Below are 7,978 nucleotides of genomic sequence, written 5' to 3'. Positions count from 1 at the left end.
GGTAATCTTTGCGGCACGAGGACGTTCGGGTCTCTTGGCCCGGGCATGGTGGTGGTGGCTGCCTTCTCCATCGAAGGCAGTTGGCCAGGCTGGTAGTGACGGATCTTGGATCCCACTATTAGCACCGGTGGCGAGTTGGGGAGACATAGTCGCTGGTGGAAACCGAGCCGACTCCTGTCATGGCGGGCGATGGCGGCGTCTACGTCGTTACCTTGATGAAGGCATCGTCAAGCAACTATCGTCAACCTGCTCGTGCCGCACCGGGAGAAATCCTAAGATCACCGGATCGGACGATGGCGGCGTTTTTGTGCCGTGTTCCCTCTAGGGGGCATCGTTTGTGGAGCGGCGCCGGATGGAAGAGGCGTGAGGTGGTGTGGCGTGCCTTCTCTCGCGTCGACGACGGCGGGTCCCAGCGGCATGGAGCAGCGGAGTCTCGGTGCTAGACGTGGCGTGATGGCCTCGTGCAGGGCGGTGGCGCTGTCTGGCGCCATGGTGGCGTCGACAGCTGGCCTGGCAAGGTGGTGGAGCGGCGTGGTATCTATCACGTCATCGACGACTGGTCTCGGCGGCGTGGCGTAGCGGGGTCTCGCCGACAGATGTGTGACAATGGACGCGCGCAGGGAGGTGGCACTGTCTGGCGTCATGGTGGCGTTGACGGCAGCTAGACTGGGCAAGGTAGATGCAACAGTACAACACTGAAGATGGATTGGTGGCAGGTGGCTGTGGCGGCCTCATACCCGGCAGGCGTTCTGGTTGAGGAGTGCGTCGGATTGGTGGGTGCCCCATACCCGGCAGGCGTCCTGGTTGGGACCTCGAGTCTTAGGTGTTAAGTTTGGCTGCGAGGTCTGTTTGGTATTAGGCCCAGACTATCAGCATCCCTTCATCAACTGGATAGGAGTAGCGACGGATGTTGCCTAGACGGCGACTTTAGTCTTACTGTTGTATGACTTTGTAAGATCTTGTGTGAATAATTAATAAAATGGCTACATACATCGTTCAGATGCAGAGGCCAGGGGTCCTTCTCCTTTTCTAAAAAAACAACCACAACGATGAAGAGACGCTATCTCCTAGGTCGCCTCCATTGCTGTCACATCATCTGAATCACGCTAGCGCCATCAACAATGAGCTTGAGATCCTCTCCTGTCACCTCCGATCTGGCCTCAACCAATCTGGCAAGAGACTTGAATCAAGGGAGGAAGCCAGCATACATGCCTCCAACTAATCGGCTAGAAAATCTACTGGAGTTTGTGACTTGATAGCTTTTTTCGCCTCAAATTTGATGTCCAAAAGCAAGAGTTCAATGGCCCTTTTGACCAATCGGCTAGTTACATATATGTTATTCATGATTTCTGATAAGGAAGCATCATTGACCACCGTGACCGAATGCTCTTGGTAGTAGTGTGCCACCTTCTTTGCAGTCAGATAGATTCCATAAACCAGTTTCAGATAGTATGGATGACGCTGCTTGGAAGGGCTCAACGCCTCTGAAATGTACTATACGGGCCTCTGCACTTTCAAGGTTTTAACCTGTTCCTCACGTTTGACTGTGAGTACTGTGCTGATCACTTGACTTGTAGCTGATATGTATAGCAGCAACAGTTCTTTGTCACTCGGAGTGACAAGCATCAGTTGGGTGGAAAACATAGCTTTGAGTTCCTCGAACGCAGCTTGCGCTTCATTCCTCCATTCAAATTTGTTTGTTTTTTCATTAGCTGGTAAAGCGGCAGGGCTTTCTCTCCGAGTCTTGATATGAATCTGCTTAAGGCTGCAAGACAGCCCGTGAGCCGTTGGACGTCATGGAGATGTTCTGGTTTCTTCATTCGGATAATTGAGCCAATTCTTTCGGGGTTGGTCTTGATTCCTCGTTCGGAAACAAGGAAACCGAGTAGTCTGCCAGCTGGAACCCCAAAAACACATTTCGCAAGTTTAAGCTTGATTCCAAAAGCCCCAGGTTCATGAAGGTCTCGACGAGGTCTACTAGGAGGTCGGAACCTTTGCTAGACTTGACCATGATGTCATCCATGTAGGCCTTCACATTCCGACTGATCTGCTTTTGCAACCACTTTTGGATCATGCGCTGAAAACTTGCGGCTGCATTCTTAAGTCCGAATGACATCATGATATAGCAAAAGCACCCGAAAGGGATGATAAATGCCGTTTTTATTTCATCAGGACCATACATTCAGATCTGGTGGTACCCGAAGTACGCATCTAAAAAACATAAACGCTCGCAACCAACGGTGGAATCCACCCGTTGCGCTCCCTCGCCCATCCCAGCCGCCAGAGAAGAGGAGAAGGAAGAAGGGGCCCACCACTGCCACGAAGCCTCCCCCACCACCGGGACGCCACGACAGGGGCAGCCCGCCCCTGGAGATCGGATATTGCCAGGCCAGCAAGACATGAAGCCGCCCGATCAGCCCCCGCAAGCTGGTCATATTGGTTTTTTGTTTTTTTGCGGGAAGGACCTCAGATTAAATTGCAAAGGAATAGTGGTACAAAGCACCACAATAAATATAGAAGTTACAACCGGGTCCCTGGGGAACCAACCCACCCAACAAACCAGCGCGGGCTGACGGCGCGCCGCCGCTACCGCCGCCGCCGCTCATAGGCAGAGCCGGCGAGACCTTGTAGACTGCGTCCGGAATGAACACGAACGGGAAGTAGACAACCTCGGCCTGAGAGGACCATCACTCTGGAGAGAGGATAGATCGGGTGATGCTCCACTACTAGGGAAAAGCCTAGCAGCAGCGCGGATTTTGGGCCTCTCAGTAGCGCGGGGACCGGCGCTACTAATAAGGCGCTACAGCTAACGTATAGCAGTAGCGCCTGTTGTCCCACGCTACTGATATACATGAATAGCTGTAGCGCTCTTTAGAAAAGGGCGCTGCTGATATTATCTGCAGCGCTGTTTACTGGGAAGCGCTACTGGTAAGGCGGCGCTACTGCTAAATTTCCCCCCTCGCTACTACTAGTTTTATTAATTTTTTCCCTACATATTTGTTTTGTATTTGTTTTGTATTTGAATAGGCTTTATACAATAATCTTTAGCATATCATACACATACAAATGTAATCATAGCATATACATACAATTAGTCTCATCAAATCATGTCATCATCATAATCATCATCCAACAGAAAGTGGTCTCTCGTCATCATCTCGAAAATAGCGATACAAGTCTCGATTACTTGCAAATACATTGTCATCCATCTAAACAATGATATACGCGAGAAGAGCTATCACTTTGAGTACATGAGTTCGTATCCCTCTCTCGCATTAGCGTGAACCTAAACTAACTACTGCCTGTCGCTCGGAAACCGGAAACTGGTACACCTGGGCCTGACACTCCGGCCACTTATCGTATATATACTCCTGGCGTAGCACTTCTTCGCCATCTATGATCTATGCACCTGCATCGTCACATGAGTCGATGATATGCAACATATATAATTGAGCAACAGAAAGAGACAGACTTGGCAAAAATAGAAACAACATATCATAAGCATAAATAACAAAGTTCATCGTACCCCAAAATGCCCTAACTAGAGTGATTTTCGCTAGTCGAGGAGGAGGACGGTTTAATTACATCACAAATAAGTTTCACCGTGCAGAACTCAAAGTTTTGTCATACAGAAAGTATCGACTAAACGGACACATTGTCATATATCGACAATCACTCCAACATGTCATGTCATCCATCCAAGTCAGGGAGATAGTCGTCGAGCTTAGTGAAAGGCTTCATGTCGAGACGCTGAGAGGCTATCCATGTTCGGACGTCTTACCGCGACATTTGTCCTTCTCCGTAGAACATCCCTGTTTTTTCGATGACCTCCTTCATGATGATTTGGGCAAGTTCCCGCTGGATGTTATAGAACTCAGCTCGAAGTCGATGATCCTCGATATCTCCTATGTCCTTTGCCCATTGCAGAATATGGGCATCGCCGGATCTAGGTGATATGCGAAGGTTCTGGTGATCCCGTCTGTACTCCAGCATGTGGTGTAGGACATAGAATCCATCATTAAGAGAATCGTTCGGTTGCTGGATGCAGCAGAAGTCGGTCTTATGGATGAAGGTGGGCCTGTCGCCCCTTCTCTTCTTGTCCCTGACCTCTTCACCACTTGCTTGGTAGTAAAACATAGCACTGTCAAGAACATCCTTGATGTGGGTGTAATCCTTTTTGTGAATGTTCTTCGACGAGTTCAAGTAAAGAGCGTCGGAGAATCGGGGGTAGAGGATGATGAGGACGGCGCGCCCGCCGCTGCGCCAAATAAGTACACCTCAAATTAATTAGCCTCCACCGTGCAAATGAATGATTGAAATCGAAGGAAGGATAGCAGCGCGGATAACTTACACGGGATGATAAGGCACGAGAATCGCTTCCTTGTCCTTATTGGCGAGCATGAAACTGACGATGTAATCCCTCGCGTATTCACGATGCTTTGCACAGACTCCCAAGAAGCCCTCGTGCATGTAGTACAGGTCAGCGACACAGATATGAGATATCTGCTCAACCCCGATGATGTAGTTCATGTGCAAGGCATAAAGGCGGACAAACGTAAAATCCAGCTTCTTCACGTGAAACATGTCGAATATGTAATCGAATAGGAGGAAGAACTTATCCGCGGGGAAGCTGTCGACGTACGACATTTGCCGCGGAACGTTAACCACGTAGAGTGGGTATCCTGGATCTTTCGAGGCGATGAGGCCTTTCTATACCCGCAGCACATCGTCATGAAGTCTCCTTAGATCGTCGTATCTGGCACGTAGCGCTGTTGCAGGTAGGATTGGTTGACCGGGGATATGCCATTTATCCGCATCGGGGATATCTATACGGTCCTGAAGCCGAGGCTGCTGAGGCGGCTGGATCATAGAATCAGCTTTTTTGCCTTTCCTCGCTCTCTTCCTAGACTTCTTTACTACCGGAAGGTCGTCCATAATACGTTGAGACGGTAATTCAGGCACCGACTCATGACGCTCAAACCCTGAGGAGGCGCCAGTATAGACATACTATTCAGCGCCATCGTCATCCTCATCCTCATCCATGGCGATGTCATCAGCGACTAATGGAGCCTCCTCCTTACCCCGTCCGCTATCACCCAACCTGACACCCGACGCTAATTGGGTAGGTGGGGTGTTGATGTTCATACCTTGCTGAGGCTGCGTGCTCGTGGGTGTGCTCCCGGCCGCCTCCAGACGAAGCAGACTCTTTGGCCACAACAGGACCCACCCATTGCAACAATCACCAAGCCGCCGCGGTGTCTCGTCGTCATCCCCCACTAGTATTGGAGGAGGCAAATTCTCGTGGCCCGGTTTGACACTGACCACGGAAACCTTGAAGACATTCGGGGGGATCGGCCGGCTGTGGAACAATGGTTCCTTCGGCTCCATTATCGTCGCCTTCCCCACGTCCACCTTCTGGTCGCCGATGATGTACAATATGGTGTACGGGGTTTCGTCGGCCTGCAAAGAAAAGTCTGCGACGTGAGACATACGAAAGGCAACGAAAACGGGAGATTATACATTTATATTGAAGGGGGCCGGTGTGACAGATACCGTGAGGGCGTCGAGCTCAGCCAAAGATGAAGCACCACCGAGCACGTCCGGTGCAGGAGCCGGTGCGGGAGCAGGTGCTGGTGCAACGCTAGTCGAGCTGCTCCCCAAGAAGTCAGCAAGGGGAAAGTCCTCTGCATTTTTTTCTAGATTTTGCCTTGTCCAAGTGAAAACGCCCATCACCAAGGAAGTAGACAAATCTGCAACCACCTGTTTTGCGGCAGCTACCGTTGTTGTGATTATCTGAGATGATTTCTTCTCAACCGCAATCTCAAACTTCTTGTCGATGTTTTCTTCAGTTAACCTCCGTCTTTCCTTTCTCTCCTCCGTGGTCTCAAGGTAGTACTTCTTCCACGTGGCGCCGTCTCCGACACCGTGCACGCGTCCATATGACGGTCGAGTATCCACCGGTTGTCGTTTCAATATGTTCAACGCCCGGTTGAATGGAGTGTCCCACTTGGGCCTCGCCAATGCCTCAGACGGCGAGTCGCTTTCGGCCGCAATCCGGTGCTGCTCTCTCTGCAAAAGGCACAAGGATCGTTTACAAATATGACTAACGTGTGCATTCGAATTGATCAGAAACTAAAATTACCAGCCGTCTCATGAACTCTGTAATGACCAGTTTTGTCTCGTAAACCTTCTTCACTGGGTCCCAACGGTGCCGGTCCCTGAGGACGTCACGCTCCTGCGGGACGGTGAAATCTGCCAAGGGGTCTGGGATGCCCAGACTCGCGGCTTCCGCGTCCTCCTTGGCTCATTTGGACCTCTTTCCGCCGTAACCACGGCTTCCGAGGTGGTGGCTCCCAATGTTCCTCTCTTGAAGCCCCTTCATCTACTTAGACTTTTTTCTGGCAGCTTCGGCCTCGCAAGCCTCATTAAATATTTGAAACTGCTCTTCCGTGATTGTCGGATTATCCTTTACAATCTCGGAGTAGGGTTCCTTCTTGTCGATGATCTTTGCTTTCACTTGATTTTTCCAGACGGCCAACGCGTCGCTAAACTTGGTCATGGCGTGTTTGTTTATCTTCTTCATTGCCGGGTCCTCATCTGGATCTTCATAATCCTTCTCATTCCAGCCCGGGAACAAGAATATCTGGTGAAACTTCTTTAGGAGGGAGCTCCTCATATTTTCTATCTTCTGTAGTTTCTCGTCGTTGATGGTGGCGGTTGTCCGTACGATGCAGCCTATTTGATTGTCGTAGCATCGACGCGCTTCCTCGGGCGCCTTTGGCTCAAAATTGCCGTCGTCCACCTCCGTGACCACCAGTCTAGTAGTCCTGAGTTTGTTAGGAAGCCGTTGCCTCTTTGCTTTCGGTTCTACACCGGCTCCACTCCCCGAGGCAGCGCCGGTCTCAGTCTCAGCGCCTGTCTCGATGCCGGTCTGAGTCTCAGCACCGGTCTCAGTCTCAGCACCGGTCTGTGTGTCGGTCTCAGTCCCCGATGCCACCGGTGGGCCCAGCAACAACATTGGTTGATCGTCGGCAAGGCTAAAAAATTCGTCTGCCACCCGGTAGACGTCGTCGCAATCACCAGAACCCTGTCCTTCATCGTTGCTAGCCATGTTTCCTATGATTAAATCTAGTCAATTAATTCTAGACCTAATAAAATGAATAATGACATAAAAAAGGCCTATTGTTTTGCAGGAATGTTGACTCCTTTCTGGTGCGGCAAATCCTGGACACTCGATATGTCCTAGTTTGTAGCACAAGTCATACCGAAATTCACGGAAAATTTCGGCATGACCATTGCTAAAAAGTGGACAAATCGAGAACCTGAAATTTGCCGGAACAGAAATGAATCAACATTCCGGCAAAACATAGGCCACTCAGCATCATTCCTGGAAACGGTGTTCAAATATCCCTCTTCGACACCACAACACATGTCCAAATATACACGAGCAACCACATATCCAAATTTCACAAGCTAATTCAAAAACAAAGTGTAGAAGAAAATTCAATTAACTGCTAATAGAACAAAATTCAGTTAACTTTAGTGCTCTATAATGATGAAAGGAAAAAAAATTCAGTTAACTACTAATTTCATTCATTTAGGTTATTCATTTAACTTCACCTAATTAACCTACTGTACCACTACTACTAGCAGCACTACTAACCTAATTAACCTAGCAAAACTCTACTGCCCTAACTGAAAAACATCTAATTAACATGTACTAGTACCACTACTGCCCTAACCTAATTAACATCTACTAGTATCACTATATACTATACAAGCAGCATCTACCCTAGTTAAACCCTACTGCCCTAACTAACTTTTGCTGTAAACCAAATTTTTTGCTCTAAACTAATTTTTGCTCTAACATCTACTACTTAACATCCTTTGCTCTTAACTAAATTTTTTGCTATAAACTAACTTTTGCTCTAAAATGCAGAGAGAGAGGAGTGGGTGGGAGGGGTGGGGGACTTACAAA

The 7,978-nt window shown here is 49.2% G+C and overlaps 1 pseudogene; it reads right to left on the bottom strand.

Annotated features, from left to right (window-relative positions):
- Positions 1 to 644, bottom strand: part of LOC119329739 — a 6,348-nt pseudogene extending 5,704 nt beyond the window's left edge.
- Between the last annotated feature and the right edge of the window lie 7,334 nt (positions 645 to 7,978).

This window comes from Triticum dicoccoides, chromosome 7A (assembly GCF_002162155.2).
Source record: "Triticum dicoccoides isolate Atlit2015 ecotype Zavitan chromosome 7A, WEW_v2.0, whole genome shotgun sequence".
In the NCBI taxonomy this organism is placed as follows: Eukaryota; Viridiplantae; Streptophyta; class Magnoliopsida; order Poales; family Poaceae; genus Triticum; species Triticum dicoccoides.
This window is presented reverse-complemented; position numbering and strand designations above follow the sequence as displayed.